Source organism: Rhinolophus ferrumequinum, chromosome 22, assembly GCF_004115265.2.
Source record: "Rhinolophus ferrumequinum isolate MPI-CBG mRhiFer1 chromosome 22, mRhiFer1_v1.p, whole genome shotgun sequence".
NCBI lineage: Eukaryota > Metazoa > Chordata > Mammalia > Chiroptera > Rhinolophidae > Rhinolophus > Rhinolophus ferrumequinum.
Genome location: NC_046305.1, coordinates 17,820,176 through 17,839,552, shown reverse-complemented (window position 1 = coordinate 17,839,552; position 19,377 = coordinate 17,820,176). Strand labels below are relative to the sequence as shown.

General features: G+C 38.1%; 1 protein-coding gene across 6 annotated transcripts in view; it reads left to right on the top strand.

The window, feature by feature from the left end:
• Positions 1 to 19,377, top strand: part of KCNK2 (potassium two pore domain channel subfamily K member 2) — a 172,909-nt gene that overhangs the window by 89,724 nt on the left and 63,808 nt on the right. The window lies entirely within an intron of this gene.

Below are 19,377 nucleotides of genomic sequence, written 5' to 3'. Positions count from 1 at the left end.
GTATTGACTGGGATGATTAGAGTTGCTGTTGAGCATAAGACAAAATGCTGAACTAATTAAATGCAAGAATCAACAGGCCTTGGTGATTAATACAATAAGAGAGCGGAGTCAAAATGTTGTGTGTTGAAATGTATATTTAGGCAGCAGGCTTGCAATTCATAGAGAGTGCTAGTCGATCCTGGGAAGAGAAAGAAGTAAAAAAACAAAAAAAACACACAAACAAATGGCCAAGATTTTGTATGTTGTGTTATATTAGGAAGCATCATTTTAGCCGTTTCCTTCCATTCCTCAATTTTTATTTCTTTATTCTTTACTTCAGACAGACTATAAATACAGGTGGCCAGGCTCACATAGGGTTGAGGAGCTCACACTGGGGTTGAAGAACCAACAAGCAGTCAGCACGTTAACAAAAAAACAAGGCCATTATCGATGGCAGTAAATGCTCCACAGGAAGTTCATGTGCAGTGCTAGAGAGTAGATAGTGGAGTAGGAAGTAGGAGGTCTTCTAAGGGAGACTGATTGAAGACCTCTGTGCAGGTGACATTTCAACTGAAAGTGAATGATGACAAGAAAGCAGCGAGGTGAAGGAGAGTGCAAAGACAAGTTCAGGCAGAGGGCAGAGCAATGGCAAAGATCCCGAGAGGGACAGAGTTTGGCATATTCAAGGAATAAGATGGATCCACGTGGCAGAGCCTGGAGGAAAAAGCAAGATGAGCAAGATTAACAAGAGCCAGAGCGTGTAAGACCCAGAAGTTCAGGCTAACGCTCTAAATTCAGTGGGAAACCACTGAAAGATTTAAGCAGAAGAGAGGCGTGATGTAACTCGGGCTGCCATTAAGAGGAAAAAAGGGCGAAAGCAGGAGGACCAGTGAGAAGGTCATTACGTTCATTCACATGAGACAGGACTTGAACTAAGGTGGTGGCAGTGAGGAGGGTGAAAAGTGGACAGGTATGTGATTCAGAAAAGAAAGTTTACTGATGGAGACATACTTATCTCTGAGAATAGTGCCACAGGGGGATTAGTGTTTTAAATTGTATGTTATTTTAAAGCTAAGAAGAAATCACTTATATTCTAGGAAAGACTTGGCAAAACAATGTAATGGACAACTGTATTCTATTTGAAGGTCAATTTAAAGAGTAGAAATAAAATGTAAGGTGATTTTATTATCTGAAGGCATTAAATATAATAAAGTTTTCCCCAGCAGGAAGTAAATGGGAATGCCAGGGCTGAGATTTGCCTAAGTTATCACTCAATCATCATCATCTCTGAGTGTCAGATGCAAATAACAAGGGCACCACTATGGTCTACAGCCGCTTTAAGATCCCAAAGCATCATGTTAAGTCTTACGGAAAGCATTTCCTTAGAGCAGCAGTTCTCATAGTTACAAAGGATCCTTGTTTTCTGTCACTTGCATATAGAGATTGAATTTCTATGTTTAGTTTTTCTGTATTTTGAACCAACTGCCGGGACTCTTTATTTGCTTTTACATAGATTGAATTGCTAAGGCTTTTATGAGGATGGTCACCGATTTACTGCAAACCCATATTTCATCTGTTTAGCATAATGATTAATTGATTAGAAAAACAAACAAACAAAACCCACCAGGGCAAATAATGAAAGGTTTGGAGTAATTTTAACAAACTGTTCCAGATTTTTATCTGGTTTTAAAAGAGGTCAATTTTGGAAATGAGGAAGGTATACTGAAAGCTGTAAAGCCTTCTGCATGTCTTCAGCAGGGAGGCTAGGACCTTTCTTTTGAATGTGGTAGAAAACTATAACTTAAAGAGAGAGGGAAAGTTGTAAGAGTATTTTCTGTTCAATGTTGTGATCTCATGGAGCCACTATCTGAACTTGGGAATGAATAGACTTGAAGCAGTGGTGTAGAATTTGACAGTAAGCATTTTCCCAGGGGGTGAAGTCATTGCAGCTGTGGTGGTTGGGTGTTATCTTGTTAATTTAGTACACCCATAATTCTGTGCCGTTTCACTAGTCTCTTGGCTGTTCTCAGAGGACTGCATATTGGATTTTGGAAACCCATTTGAAGGAAAGTTAAGTTTCTTTCAGGCAGCTTAAAAGGTCATGAATCTTGCAAGGTGGCTTCCAGTTCTGACTCTACATAATCTCCTTGAATTTTCCTTTATGCCAGTATGTTAAAGTGCATGCTTATTTTCCCAAACTGTGTAATTTTTGTGTTGTGCCGTTGAAATACAGAAGTTGCAATTAAGAAATTATTTTGGGTCTTTTCCCATCCACTTCAATTAATGACAATAAAACCTTATCTCAGGATATTAACCTGTGATCCTGCCATTCAAAATCTTCACTAAGGTTTATTTATTTTCTAAGGTAAAATGCATTTCTCAGAGAAAATGTCTAATGGATGGTAGTTAAGTTTGCAGAGTGAAAAATTATGTTTGATAGGCAATAAAGCTGAATTATTTCATAAATAGTGTGGTAGACTCCCAAGCAATAATGAAATAGATTAGTCGTCTTCTCATTACGTATGTATGTGACATCAGTCACAAAGCGGTTCAGTTCAGAGCACCTAATAATCAGAATCTTGTACTAGTTGGAAGGGGTTTGGGGAGCATTGGAGATAAAATCTTCCCAGGAGTAAAAAAGCATTTGTGTGTGTGTGTGTGTGTGTGTGTGTGTGTGTGTGTGTGCGCGCGCGCAATAGGAGAACACAGAGCAAGATAATATAGATCTAACAGAAACTAGAACTCCCAGTGAGAGGAGGAGAGCTGGAGATTGGGTATCAGCATAGTTGTCATTCATATCTTGGGTGCGTTCAAGTCAGGAGTTGCTTGTATTCTGAAATAAAATACACTTTAATAAATTTCTGCATACTTTTGAAAAGTTTGCAATAACATATTTTTAATCATCTGGAAAGCAGTCACTGTCCAAAGTTGTGATCAAGAAATTATCAAAAACCTGGAAGGAAAGAATTGTCATTAATTCATGCCCTAAATAAATACAGAATCTATTTTTTTTCTCGTCTTTTTGCCCTTCCTAGCCCCTGAAATACAGCACTGTTTGTCATAGATTATAGATTTTATAGAGTACCTGACTGACCACCAGATATGCAGGTATGGCCCTGAGTCTGATTCAAGCTAGGTGAGATGATTATCAGAAAAATACTTTTTGTAACTGTCTCAAGCATTTCATTTGATAAGGAAGGAATGTGGTAACATTTGTGCGGGCCTGTCTACTTTCAGCTAGTGATTATGCTACATATTTGTTTTCTTCCCAATCTTATTTTCTTTCGAATTTTTTTTTTTTAGACGTGTGCAGTCTTACTCTTGGAAAATTGTCATTGATATTTGTGTGGTACTGTAACTATGACATGACATTTACAAAAGAGGTACCTGTGCCAAATGAAGGTCATGTGGAAGCATTGTGGTTTGTGTGTGCATAAAGTACAATGCAGATATGACTAATTCTAAATGGAAAGGAATTCCATGCAGCCAACTCTTGGGTCTGACATACCATTGGAGGAAATATTGATAATATGAACAATTGAAAATCACAGGTCATTAAGAAATGCACATTATTACTAATCTTAAACTTCTTCCCCTTCCGACTTTATTTCTAAAAGAAAAACAACGAACACGTGGGCAGGTTTAGTTGACGTGTTATACCTCGCCTTTCTAAGCTTAGGTTTTCTTTATTGAAGATGCTGACAAAGTGCAATTACTAAAGGCTAGCAGCAAGAGAAGAAAAAAGAAGGAGTATGAAATAACTCATAATCTGCCTAAGTAGTTTCTGTTCAAAGAATGCATGTTTTAATGGGCTATTTCAGTGGTATCTATAGATCACTTAACAGAAACTATGTTGTAATTATATTTCATGCATAAAAAATAGATGTAGACATGACCTCCTAATAAATTATACTATAACTAAATAATGTGCTATACGTATTCATGCAGACACTTAGCCTCGGTTTACTTCTTACATAGTACAGCGTAGGATAAAAATACTTCTCCCTAGTTTTTTTTTTTTTTAAAGGAGTGATAGAGATGAAGGAATGTCAGATTTCATTTCAGAAATTTAAGTTTAGATTTCTGTCTTTGCTACGAGCGAGGGTTGTATTCTTGAGCAACGTTTAAACAGTTCTTCTGTTATCCTTAATTTTCTTATTTGTCAAATGGGGCTAATGTTTCTCAAGATCAGAATTTTTGTCAAGGTTAAATAAGATTATGTATGTGAAAAGAGTTTGTGCACTGAATGACAACATGCTAATTTAGAGTAAGCTAGTTTTAATATTAGGATAATTTTTATTATTTTGTTATTAAAATATAAGCCAATATTATCTTTTGCACATTTATTTATATTACTAATGTTAGTAAAGAAAGAAAATGCATTCTTCCTTAAAGCTGTCATCCATGTATTTTAATTCTATAGTGCATGTAATGTTTGACTTCACATAATTTATTAAGGTTTGCTCAAATCAGTTAATCTCACAATGCTAAGTGTCAGATTTGACTATATTCTTCAACTCATTAATTTGTATTGATTTTAATGAAATGAGTTGATTGGCGGTTTTAATGCTCTGTAGGTAATCCAAAATGTGATAATCAAAATATATAACATAATCTTGAGGTGTTACTATTAGCTTACCAAGCATAATAAAAATTAATATTTGCATAAATCTGTTTTCCACGTGAATAAAAATGATGCCTCTATATTACCTAGGGTATGCTAAGTTAGTTTCTGTAACAAACAATCCCCACATCTTGGTGGCTTGACAAGATAGAAGTTTATTGCTTGTTCACCCTGTGTGTCCAGTGTAGACCCACGGGAAGGCCCTGCCTATTGTTCTAGCTCAGAGACTTCTGACAGCGCTCCCTCTCTCCTATCCTTCCCTTCACTGTGGGAGGGGAGCCTGGGAATGTCACACGGGCAAATCAAGCTTCATATAAGTGCGCACATTATTTTCACTCACATGACATTGGCCAAACCAACTTCAAGAGCACTGGTTGGGAAATGTAATCCTACTATGTGCTCAGAAGAGCCAAGATATTTTGGTGACCGCCCTAATAACGGCCAGAAGCAAATATACTAATTGAATACCTTCCTTTAAGGTTATATTATTTTCAAACTAACTAAATCATTGAAGAAAACATTTTTTAATTTGCTTTTCCAAACTGTATCTTCTTAACTCCATCACTGTGACAGGATGTTTTACTTTTCACATGTAATATGGTCTCCTCTCGTATTATTGAAGTAGAGTGTGTTCTAGAACTACCTCCCTAGAGAGTGGTTTCATCAGTGAAACTATCTCCAAATAAAAATAAAAGTGAATTTGTAGTAAAACCGAAAACCACTGAGCCGGGCACGCACGGGATCCCAGGCGGAGCGGAGAGCGCAGAGACCGGGGGTAGGCCCTTTCTCTGCTCCCACGGCTGATTTCTCCCGCCGGGAAGGCGGCGCGCCCTGCGGCGGACGGGGGGCGCAGTCTCCATACCTGGGCCCCCCCCCTGCCCTGCTCTTCCAATCCTACCCCGCCCTTCCAGAGACTGGGACTGGAAACCGCGGTGGAGCCCCGCTGTGCCGGGCGCACACGGGAGCCCAAGGCGGAGCGGAGAGCGCAGAGACCGGGGGTGGGCTCTTTCCCTGCTTCCCACGGCTGATTTCTCCCGCCGGGAAGGCGGCGCGCCCTGCGGCGGACGGGGGGCGCAGTCTCCATACCTGGGCCCCTCCCCCGCCCCGCTCTTCCAATCTTACCCCGCCCTTCCAGAGACTTAAACCGGCCCCTGAACCGAGGAGTGGTATCTAAGGCTCACGCTTTGGGAAGCCTGACGGGCAGCCCTGACCCAGGCAGACTGGGCAGTGTGCGTGATTTTGGCTGCGTTAGGAGAGAAGAGACGCCTCCACCCCCAGCCACCACCTTTTCTGGCCTGCGGGAAGAGGGCGACGCACGGCTGGGCTGGGAGAGTGAAGACCCCTCCATCTCCAGCCCCCACCCTTCCTGGCTTGCCTAGGGTGGGGTGGGTGCAGCGGCCGAGACACACCCGGAGATCAGCAGTGAGGCAGGCGCAGCTCTGGGCTTTCAGCAGATCAGAAATCTCCCGCCCGCACTCACACACACACACTGAAGAGGTGCCTTAAGACTCAAGAGTTTTGGTCACGTATCTGGTGGTGCCACTCTCAGTGTGCATTTGTGCAGGCAAGGGCAGAAACTGCACTGACATTGTAAAAACTATCACCCAGACCCCTCAGGCCCACGCTTTTAAGTCTGCAGTCCCAAAGTCTCTCTGGGCACCAGGTGACCGGCTCTGCCTGCGCAATAAGCAGGGGGCTCCTTGGTACAGCAGAGAACAACCTGGACATTGCTTGGTGGGCTTAGGCCGAGACTGTCGCTGCTTTTTGTATTGCTTTGTTTTGTCTTGTTTTGCTTTGTCTTTATATCTTTGATATCTTTGCCTCTGTCGAGTGGGGTTATCAGGTGGTTTTGCATGTGAACGTATTTGATATTTTTCTTTGTTGTTGTTGTTGCTGTTGTGCTTGGTGATTTGCTTTGTTCTGAAACTGCCCTGCCGGGGCCCAGCTTGTGAGGCACGGTCAGCACATCAGAAATCTCCTGCCAGCACCCATACACACACACTGAAGGAGTGCCCTAGGACTCTCGAGCTCTGGACAAAGGACTGGTGGTGCTCCTCTCGGTGTGCATACGTGCGGACAAGGGCAGAAGCTGCACTGACTTTGTGGAGACTATCATCCAGACCCCTCAGGCCCACGCTTTTAAGTCTGCAGTCCCAAAGTCTCTCTGAGCACCAGGTGACCGGCTCTGCCTGCGCAATAAGCAGGGGGCTCTTTGGTACAGCAGAGGACAACCTGGTCATTGCTTGGTGGGCTCAGTCCTAGACGGTCGCTGCTTTTTGTTTTGCTTTGTTTTGCTTTGCTTGGTTTTGTTTTGCTTTGTCTTGTATCTTTGATATCTTTGCCTGTGTCGAGCGGGGGTTATCGGCTGTTGTTTTTTTTTTTTTTTTTTTTTCTCTTTGCTGTTGTCGTTGCTGCTGTGCTTGGTGATTTGTCTTGTTCTGGGACTTCCCTGCCGGGACCCAGCTTGGGTGGCACGGGACTCGGCATATCCGGGGGCCAACTCCAGACCAAATCGGAGTGCAGCCGGGTTTGACCTGCAGGTCACACACCTAGAGGGGGTTCTCGGCAGGCTCTGGAGCCCATAGAGGCCAAATCACATTGGGGTGGTCAACCCTCACGCAGCAGAGTGCCCTGCGGGGGGCAGAGCCAAGTCTCACGGCAGGTCAGCCCAGGAGTTGACCCCACCTGCTCATTAGCGGGAAGCAATTAAAGATCTTCTTGAACAGGACAGTGTACACAACACAAGACTCACCTTTGGAGCACACGCAGAGGAGGACGACGTGGTGCGAGTCAAATATAAAGGACACATACTACATAAGATAACCTAGCAAGAACTAAGAACTCTAGGGGATCTACCTAATATATCAAAATAAACACAGTCAGCCAGAATGGGGAAACAAAGATACACGTCCCAAATAAAAGAACAGAAGAAGCTTCCACAACTGGAACCAAATGAAGCAGACGTAACCAACCTCTCAGAGACAGAGTTCAGAACACTGGTGATAAGAATGTTTAAGGAGCTTAGAGAAGACATAAAGAAGGATGTAGAAATCATAACAAACGAGCTTAGAGAAAACATAAAGAAGGATGTAGAAATCATAACGAAAAACCAGTTGGAACTAAAGAACACAATTACCGAAATTAAGCACTCACTTGAAGGAATTACCAGCAGGCTAGATGAAGCAGAGGATCGAATCAGCGACTTAGAAGACAAGGTAGCAGTGATCACCCAAACGGAACAACAAAAAGAAAAAAGAATAAAAAACAATGAAGATGGCCTAAGAGACCTCTGGGATAACATCAAGCGCAACAACATGCGCATCATAGGAATACCAGAAGGTGAAGAGAGCAAGCAAGGGATTGAGAACATATTTGAAGTAATAATGTCTGAAAACTTCCCCAACCTGATGAAGGAAAGCAACATACAAGTCCAGGAAGTGCAGAGAGTTCCAACCAGGATTAACCCAAACAGGTCCACACCAAGACACATTATAGTTAAAATGGCAAAGCTTAAAGACAAAGAGAGAATCCTAAAAGCAGCAAGAGAAAGACGGAGGGTTACATACAAGGGAACTCCCATAAGACTATCAAATGATTTTTCTACAGAAACATTGAAGGCCAGGAGGGAGTGGCAGGAGATACTTAAAGTGATGGAAAACAAAGGCCTACAACCTAGATTGCTTTATCCAGCAAGGCTATCATTTAAAGTTGATGGAGAGATAAAGAGCTTTCCAGAAAAAAACAAGCTAAAGGAATTTATTACCACCAAGCCAGCATTGCAAGAAATACTAAAAGGACTTCTGTAAATAGAAGAAAGATCAAAACAACCTAACTACAAATTTAAAAATGGCAATATCTATGTACCTATCAATAATCACTTTAAATGTAAATGGATTAAATGCTCCAATCAAAAGACATAGGGTGGCTGACTGGATAAGACAGCAAGACCCTTGTATATGCTGTATACAAGAGACTCACCTCAGAACAAAAGACACACACAGGCTGAAAGTGAAGGGTTGGAGTAAGATATTTCATGCAAATGGAAACGAGAAAAAAGCTGGAGTTGCAATACTTATTTCTGACAAAATAGACTTTAAAATGAAGAACATACTAAAAGATAAAGATGGGCACTATATAATAATAAAGGGATCGATCCGACAAGAGGACATAACCCTAGTAAACATCTATGCACCCAACATAGGAGCACCTAAATATATAAAACAGGTACTGACTGACATAAAGGCAGAGATCAACAGTAACACTATTATAGTCGGGGACTTCAACACACCTCTGACCACAAGGGACAGGTCTTCCAGACAGAAAATCAATATGGAAACAACAGCCTTAAATGATACATTGGACCACTTGGATTTAATCGATATTTTCAGAACATTTCACCCCAATGCTGCAAAATACACCTTCTTCTCAAGCGCACATGGAACATTTTCCAAGATAGATCATATGTTAGGCCACAAAACAAGTCTTGATAAATTTAAGAAAATTGAAATCATACCAATTGTCTTCTCTGATCACAATGCTATGAAATTAGAAATGAACTACAGGAAAAAAACGGGAAGACACACCAATTCATGGAGGCTGAATAACTTATTACTAAATAATGAATGGGTCAAGCAGGAGATCAAGGAAGAAATCAAAAGATATTTCGAGATAAATGAAAATGAAAACACGACGACCCAAAATCTATGGGATGCCGTGAAAGCAGTCCTAAAAGGGAAATTCATAGCTTTGCAGGCCTACCTAAAGAAACAAGAAACATCACTAATCAACAGTTTATCTTCACATTTAAGGGATTTGGAAAAAGAACAGCAAAATAAGCCCAAAGGGAACACAAGGAAGGAGATAATAAAGATCAGAGCAGAAATAAATGAAATAGAAACCAGAAAAACAATACAAAAGATCAATGAATCCAAGAGTTGGTTCTTAGAGAAGATAAACAAAATCGACAAACCTTTAGCCAGACTCATTAAAAAAAAGAGAGAGAGGACCCAAATTAATAAAATCAGAAACGAAAGAGGAGAAGTGACAACGGACACTGCAGAAATACAAAGAGTTTTAAGAAGTTACTATGAGCAACTATATGCCAACAAATTTGACAATTTGGAAGAAATGGACAATTTTCTAGAGGCGTACAACCTTCCAAGGCTAACTCAAGAAGAAACAGAAAACCTGAATAGACTGATTACCACCACGGAAATTGAATCAGTAATCAACAGTCTCCCAACAAACAAAAGCCCTGGACCAGATGGCTTTACAGGTGAATTTTACAAAGCGTTCAAAAAAGAATTATCACCAATTCTCCTCAAGCTCTTCCAAAAAATCCAGAAGGAGGGAAGACTCCCAAACACTTTTTACGAAGCCACTATCACCCTGATCCCAAAATCAGACAAAGACACCACAAAAAAAGAAAACTACAGGCCGATATCTTTAATGAACATAGATGCAAAAATCCTCAACAAAATATTAGCAAACAGAATTCAGCAATACATTAAAAAGATCATTCACCACGATCAAGTGGGATTCATCCCTGGTATGCAGGGGTGGTTCAACATCCGCAAATCTATTAATGTGATACACCACATTAACAAAATGAAAAATAAAAATCACATGATCATATCAATAGATGCAGAAAAAGCATTTGATAAAATCCAACAGCCATTTATGATAAAAACCCTTAAGAAAGTGGGAATAAAGGGATCTTATCTCAACATAATAAAGGCCATATATGACAAACCCACAGCTAACATCATACTCAATGGGGAAAAGCTAAAACCATTCCCCCTAAGATCAGGAACAAGGCAAGGATGCCCACTATCTCCGCTTCTATTCAACATAGTTCTGGAAGTTCTTGCCACAGCAATCAGAAAAGAAAAAGAAATAAAAGGCATCCAGATTGGTAAGGAGGAAGTAAAGTTATCATTGTATGCAGATGATATGATACTATATAGAGAGAACCCTAAAGACTCCACCAAGAAGCTATTAGAGCTGATAGATGAATTTAGTAAAGTGGCAGGATACAAAATTAATATTCAGAAATCAGTTGCATTTGTATATACCAATAATAAAACATCAGAAGGAGAAATTAAAAAAACAATCCCATTTACAATCGCTCCAAAGACTATAAAATACCTGGGAATAAATTTAACCAAAGAAGTAAAAGATCTATACTCAGAAAATTATAAGACACTGATGAAAGGAATGAAGGAAGATATAAATAGATGGAAACACATATCATGTTCATGGATAGGAAGAATTAATATAGTTAAAATGTCCATACTGCCTAAGGCAATATACATATTCAATGCAATTCCTATCAAACTGCCAACGTCGTTTTTCACAGAAATAGAACACATAATCCTAAAATTTATATGGGACCATAAAAGACCCCGAATAGCAAAGGCAATCTTGAGAAATAAGAACAAAGTGGGAGGTATAACAATACCTGACTTCAAATTATACTACAAGGCTACAGTAATCAAAACAGCATGGTACTGGCATAAAAACAGACACATAGATCAATGGAACAGAATAGAGAGTCCAGAAATAAATCCACGCCTATATGGCCATTTAATCTACGACAATGGAAGCAAGAATGTACGATGGAGTAATGACAGTCTATTCAATAAATGGTGCTGGGAAACCTGGACAGACACATGCAAAAAAATGAAGTTGGACCACCTTCTTACACCATATACAAAAATAAATTCAAAATGGCTTAAAGACTTAAATGTAAGGTCTGAAACCATAAAATACCTAGAAGAAAATATAGGAAGAAACTTCTCAGACATTACCCGGAGTAAGATTTTTACTGATATACACCCTCGCGCGAGGGAACTAAGAGAAAAAATAAACATGTGGGATTATATCAAACTAAAAAGTTTTTTCACAGCAAAGGAAACCATCAATAAAACAAGAAGGGATCCTACTGAATGGGAAAAGATATTTGCCAATGATATATCTGATAAGGGATTAATATCACAAATCTATGGAAAACTTACTCAACCCAACTCCAAAAAAACAAACGATCCAATTAAAAAATGGGCAGAAGACTTGAAGAGACATTTTTCTGAAAAGGACATACAGATGGCAAACAGACATATGAAGAAATGCTCAACCTCACTAACCATCAGAGAAATGCAAATAAAAACCACAATGAGATACCACCTCACCCCAGTCAGAATGGCTATCATCAATAAATCAACAAACAACAAGTGCTGGCGCGGATGTGGAGAAAAGGGAACGCTTGTGCACTGTTGGTGGGATTGCAGACTGGTGCAGCCGCTATGGAAAACAGTATGGAGGTATCTCAAAATTCTGAAAATGGAACTACCTTATGATCCAGTAATTCCACTTCTAGGTATCTATCCGAAGAAATCCAGAACTTCAATTCAAAAATCTCTATGCACTCCTATGTTTATTGCAGCACTATACACAATAGCTAAGACATGGAAACAACCAAAATGCCCATCGGTAGATGACTGGATTAAGAAACTGTGGTACATTTATACAATGGAGTATTATGCAGCCATAAAGAAGAAAGAAATCTTACCATTTGCAACAACATGGATGGATCTAGAGAACATTATGTTAAGTGAAATAAGTCAGACAGAGAAAGATAAGTACCATATGATCTCACTTATTTGCGGATTCTAAAGAAAAGAATAAGTGAATGAACTAATCAGAAACAGTTTGGGAGACAATGAGGAAAAACTGAGGGTTGCTAGATGGGCGGGGGGGGTGGGGGGTGGGGGGGAGGGTGAGGGGATTGGAGGGCAGTCGGTGACCACAGGATGGCCACGGGGTTTGAAAATTAATCTGGGGAACGTAATTTGGTGGTTACCAGAGCGTAAGGGTGTTGGGGGGTGGGGGATGAGGGTGAGGGGGATCAAATGTATGGTGATGGAAGGGGAGCTGACTCTGGGTGGTGAACACACAGTGTGATTTATGGATGATGTGATACAGAATTGCACAACTGAAATCTATGTAATTCTACTAACAATTGTCACCCCAATAAATTAAAAATAAATTAAAAAAAAAAAGTAAAAAAAAAAATAAATAAATAAATAAATAAATAAATAAAAAAGTGAATTTGTAAAATTATAATCTTAGCTTTTTTGCAGAGATTTTTGATGTTATTGGTGATATTTAGGGATTGCATTAGCATTTAAAATGTTTTAGTAATGACCACTTAATAGGTCAAAATCGTGATTATGAAAACATTGAAGCCATTTAGGGAAATAAATTAAAAAATGAGTTTAGTTTTGATGTAGAGGCAAAACTATGGCCCCTGGGCAAAAATCCAGCCTGCCACCTGTTACGTATGTAATTATTAGAACACAGCCACACCCTTTTATTTCAGTGTCTTTGCCTATCTTCATGCTATAATGGCAGAGTTGAATAGTTATAGCAGAGGCCACATGGCCTGCAGAGCTGAAAATATTCACTTTCTGGCCCTTTACAAGAAAAGTTTTTCAACCATGGACTAAAGGAAAGAGTAAAGCAAGGAAAAAGAATATAATTTGTAAATAGAAGTCCTGGATTGGAGTCTTGATTCTAACGTTTATTCCTTGTGTGATTTTGACTACATCATTGAACTACCTTTCTGAGTTGTTTTTTCCATGTGAATAGTCTAAATAACTTCCTAATGGGCGAATAATAAAAAATATGCTTCTAACCTCACAAGATTTTATGAAAACTCAAAGGATAATATATTTAATAATGTTTAATTAACTACTATGTGCATAATATTGATCATTTAAAAAAATATGCTGTATGTTTTCATTTCTCTTTATTGTTCAATAAAGGTTGAAATAAGCTTTGTGACTTAATTTCTGTAACCCACTGGATGGTATGTGGATAAACTTCAAGGTATTATCCTCATGTTTTCTGGAGAGAAGGGTCAACAGTGTGTATCAGATTCTCAAAGGGGTCCATAATCCTCAAAGGGTGTAGAACAATTGGCTTGAATAATTCTAATATTTAGAGTGATGAAAAATGTAATTTTTGTGGTGCTTCAAAATTGAGAGAAAATACCGTATTCAAAATATAATAACAATATGCTCATGTAGATGCTAGCAGACTAAATAATTGCTTAGAGAACTGAGGATAGAGCTCATGTGAAACTGTTTCTAAAAAAAAAAAAAAATCCTATTGCTGAACTCCTAGGATTTATTATAGTGTCAAGTATTTTCAGTTCTCTCAAAGCAGATTCAGAATTGTTTTCTATAATTATGATGAGAAAAATGTTATATTTCCAAACACTAAAGTGCTCGCCATCCATGACATGCGAGGCTTAAGAAATTCAAACTTTGGGAAAAAATTTCAAGAAAATTAAGTGCCAGAAAAAGGAGTCAATATATTCTTTTGGGGATAAATTAGGGGTGGAAATTGTGGCTTTTTAATAAAGGAGGTTGTTATGATAATGACACTCTTAATAAGGATAATGATAGGAAGAAAAAATTAGCATAGACCTGGTTGTAAATCACATTTAATAAATTCTTGGTCTTTCTACAATGGTTCCTGGTTAGATTTTATAAGTGTTTCCTGAAAGTCTGAAGATGTGCAGTACTAACTGCCTTTCAAAATTCATGGAAACTCTAGGAAAGATACATAATCAAGGCAACTCTAGATAGATGCTTTGCCTATGTCAATATAGAAAATAAATCATATTCCTTCCTATGGCAACATTGGGCATGCAAATAGAAGGAATTAATGATATGCTTACTTAAAATCAAGTGCTGTATACTTTTACATAAAAATTGAATGAGTACATGTACATAATTAAATAAACAAATGAGAAACAAATAAGCAGTATACAAAATATGCAGTGACAGGTAAGTCTCCTGCAGCTTGGGACTCTGTAACTTGCTGTCTCTACATAATAACGTATCTTGAAATTTTTTTCATATCACTTCCTGTAGGTTTACTTCATTGTTTCAGCAGCTGCATAGGTTTCCTATGTAAGAACATGTCATATCTTTAGCCCCTTCGATGATCAGTAGTTGTTTGTCACTACAAACAGTGCTGCCTTGGATATTTAAATGTTACATAACATATATAATAAATAAACATATATTAATATTTATTTTCCTTTATCCAGTACCATTTTTTAACAGTCCTTTTCACTATGTTTCTTTTTATAAGAATAATGATTGCGACTCTATTTTATTTATGAAATTGCATAAATTGACTTTTTTTCATGTATGGTAATATGTGATTAACATAAAAATAGAAAAATGCAGAAATATATAAAAAAGAAAAATAACTAGATATGACCATGTTTCCTTATAGTAATTTTTTATGTATCTCTAAAAAAGAGATATTTAACATGCTAACACCTGTGATCCTTATGGATGTTATAAATTTGAGCTTGTTGGCATAATAATGTCATTGAATTCTTCTTAGTCTTTCAAATTAAAAAATAACAAGAAAACAATGACTCAGACCTCTGAAATGAACTTCAAAGATACAAAGTCATTACTTAATATACTAGTCATTTGTGACAGCTACTAGTTATACCATGCTGTGTTGTAAAGGAAAAAAAAAAGTTTTGTTCACTTATTCTTTAGGCAAGATGATCTAGTCATCTAAATTGTTGAATCATCCAATGTAAGATCCAAAATGTGACACTCTATCTGAGAAAAAGAATACAGCATGCCATATAAATACCTTGTCATTATGAGGATTTGTCTCACAATTAGCTTATAACATCCTTAGACAATTTTTTCCATGGAAGCACATAAGTGGAATAAATATTTGCATATCTGCATATGGCTTTGTTTTGCTTGCACAGGTGAAAGATAATTTAATTTGTTCAGGCATAAAAAATTCTAGGATCACAACTTTTTGCCCATCAAAACTGTAGATATTTCTCTATTGTCTTTTGTCATTTGCTGTTACGTAAGAAGGGTTTGATACGGGCCTGAGTTTTCTTCTTTTATTGGTAACTTATTCTTCTTAATTGCTTTTTTTAAAATTAGAGATTTTCTTTTAATCTTTCACTGGTTTCATTTATTTTATTATTGTTATTATTTTAGAAAAACTTTAGTTAATTATAATTTTGATTATTTTATTCTAGTGATTTTGTTTTTCCACTTTCAGGGCCATTGACAATTTTTATGTTGTTTCTCTTCTCTCAGTTTTCTTTATATATCACTTGCCTCTTAAATTTCTTCTTACCTGTATTTTTTTTTCCTGTAATTCTGGAAACTTATATATTCTTTAAGCTGCAGCATTGATTGACTTTTCTGCTATTTCAATTCTGCTCCTTCATTATCTTGAATGCAGATTTTAATTTTGCAATTGCACATTTAGCTTCCTTTCAATATTATATTATCATACCCATCTTTTTCATTACTTAATTTTGCCTTTAGATCCTAGTGAATTCATTTTTGTGTGTGTGGTTTTAGGCTCTAAATTATAGATACTGATGTTTTATTCTCTCCTGGGTGGTTTCCAAACATATTTTGGGTCCTGTAGTATATAATTTTTAGAGACATGCTTTCCCTGATCATGCATTCATTTACTTGGCCAATATTTATTGACTGTTGAGTAGTTTCTATGTGTGAATTCTAATTCTATAGCCTTAAGGAAAAATAGACCAGGAAGATAGGCTGGGAGTGGGACTTAGGAGTCTAAAAGATGATATTTCTTTTCCAGTTTTCTATATTACTCTTTTCATTGTGGATTTGTATTTCTAATCTATGCTCATAGAGTGGGGGTGGGGGCCACAAAAGTTCTTTCTACTTAATTCGATGTGGACAGGCTTAGTGGTAGTGGGGTAACATAAGTATAGTTAGCTACCAATGAGTACATTTCAGCCCACTTCCTTCTGTTCAGTACAAAATCCTCCCACAGTCTCTATCTATAGGCTCTGAATTGTTATGGAAACAAGGAAATAGTATTTTCCTAGCTATTGTTCTGAGCTATCTTCAGGAGTAGTCTATTGACTTCTTGCTAAAGTCCAGTGTTCCAGAATTACATTTTCTGATAGACTAAATTTAGGGTAAAGGATTTAATCTGAGGTAAGCTTGATAGCTGTGAAGAAACGACAGACAGAGGAAAAATGTATTGAGTCTACCTTGAGAGCAAGATCAAGTCTTCTCATAATTACTTTTTGTGTGGGTGTGTGTTTGTGCTTCACTTCAAGGTCAAATGAGAGTGTGTAAGACATTAAGAAGTAAGGATGCAATGTAGTGTGGAACAGTGGTTTTCATACTCCCTCCCTGTCCCCCACACCTCTGGAATCCTTTCTTTAAGTTAAACCTTATGAATTTCAAACATATGTAAAGCAGACGTATGGATCATTTGTGTCTGTGTGTGTGTGTCTGTCTTTGGTAGGGCAGAGGTGGTGGGTTGCATTCAACGGTAAGAAGCCTGTTTACATAGTAGGGCAGGGCCGTGAGGTCAGACAGATCGACGTTTAAACACTGGCTGTACCACTTTCATTTTGCCCTTATGTGTTTTACTTAACACATCTGAACCTTGGTATAAATAAATCATAAAACACCTTTCCAGAATGTTCCTTTGGGAATTAACTGAGAAAAATATACCCAAATATACCCAAAGTGCATAGGATACCATAAACCCTTGCTCATAGTAGATTCTCAGTCAATAAGTTACTTCTATACACCTTTCCAGTTCAAGTGTTCCCAGTCGGGGGTGGTAGGGGTCGGGTGGGTGGGCCTTTACACACCATCTTCTCCCAGTCCTAAGGCTTAAAGCACACATTCTACTATGTGTGCGGAATTGTGGTAAATCAAATTTAGACAGCAAAGGAAATTCCCCACATAAAGCAACAATCTCCATTAGGTAGGGCAGAACCAATAAAAAAATTAATAGTATATGATCATTAAGTCACCAATGCTTGCTGGATAGATTATTTGTGCTTTTTGATGGTTGTTTGCTTGACAGAAATATATGAGAGGTGCAAATTGGTGAGACATTGAAATGCCTATGAAATTCAAGAGACATTGAGAAGTCAGGAAAATTATGGCACAAGACTGAAAGATTTGTCTTTTGTATGGTCTCTTGTGTAATATAATAATAGCAAACAAATATAGCAGTTAGTATGTTCCCGGTACTGTTTTAAGTACTTTATGAATATCAAAAAGTTTCATCCATACAACAACCCCATAATGTAGTTGCTGTTACTACTCCCATTTTTGGATAAGTAAACAGAGGTATTAGGGGATTAAATAATATCCCTAAGTCGTGTGGTGAGTACAGGGCATTAGTAGGGTTTTAAACCCACAGATCCTGGTACTCTTAATTGCATCATGTGTTGAGAAAAGTATGGTATATGTTTTTACCATAAAGTTTGAGTGAACTGATGCTATCTATTCATCGCTCCCCCCAATGGTTAGGGACTTTGTGATTCCTAATCTAGAACTCCACCTTTCTAAGTGAAGAGGCTATGCCATTGTTACCCTTGGAAAATTTACAAAGTATAATAATTTGCAGAAAATCAACTTGAAAAGCACTGGACTCTGGTGTGTCCTCCAATGCTCTTTTTACTTGTAAATACTGAATTCAGCAAAGGATATCTGCCCTTACCCTGTGTGAGAAAATTTTGTATGCTTTTGAGGCTACGTGGCCTTACTCTTGTGATATGGAGGGTATAGTTTTTAAACATGTAAAAGTACATTTTCAATTTTCTTCTACAGCGTATCTTTTACAAAATAAGATACATGAATACATTAGTTTGAAGACATTTAATTTGTCAAAATCAAAGAATTCTCGGGAATCTAATCTCATACTAGAGATGAATCCTAAAGATGCTAATGGACATGGCATTTAAACTGAGTTTAATTGATGATCCTTAATGGGTTTGGTGACACAACTTCAGCTGTCATCGTGTAAGTTCAATATCTGGATAATTATGCATATTTCAGGTAGGCTGGCTGTCATACTTTCTCTCTTCTGTCTGACACTGATGGTAGTTGATGAGTTTTGAATTGCTGCCTCAAGGTAATAGCCACGGTAAGCATAGTTCCTTACACCCTAATTTCAAGTGAACTTGTATTAAATATAGACACTCAACAATGGAAAACTTTCCGTTTTATCTCCTCAACCTATGCTCCCTAATTGCCATCAATGCTTCAATTTTCTTGGCCTCAGTTTTCCATATATGTGTAATGATGGGGTTAGAATTCTATTGGCTATTACACCTCTTACATTTTATGATTTTGTTTAAAAAATTTAGACGCCCTGTCCCCCCTCAATCCGTGGTCCTGTGTATTGTGAATATAGAAAAATCATAGGTCATCTCAGACAAAATCCTGTCTAGCAGTCCTCTTGAGATGTCAAAGTAGCTCCTCCAAAATAACAGGCTTTGCTGTGACCGTTATTATGTTTACCACTGGCCAACGAAGGGTGAAATATTCTGACAGCAGCCAATGCCTGTTTGGCTGTGACAATGAGAGGTGAATTGCAGTAATTTAGAGCACTTCCATTGTGGATTATATGATTGGAATCAAGTAATAGCTGTTTTTGTTCCATTGCTTAATCTGAAAAGTGAAGAGCACGGAAAAAGTTTGCCTCAACTCCTTACGTTAAACGTGTTTCGGGGGAGAAAGTAGCAGCCGCAGCAGCGTCACCGTTATTAACCAGCAGTATGATTATCAACAGTGGATACTTAGTCAGAGCCTCAGTGGCAGTACCTGAGCCATGCTTTACGGCCAGGAAAGTGACGTGAGCTGGTGGATACTCATTGACTACTTAGCATGTGCCAAGCACCACGCTAATTCCTTTATGTG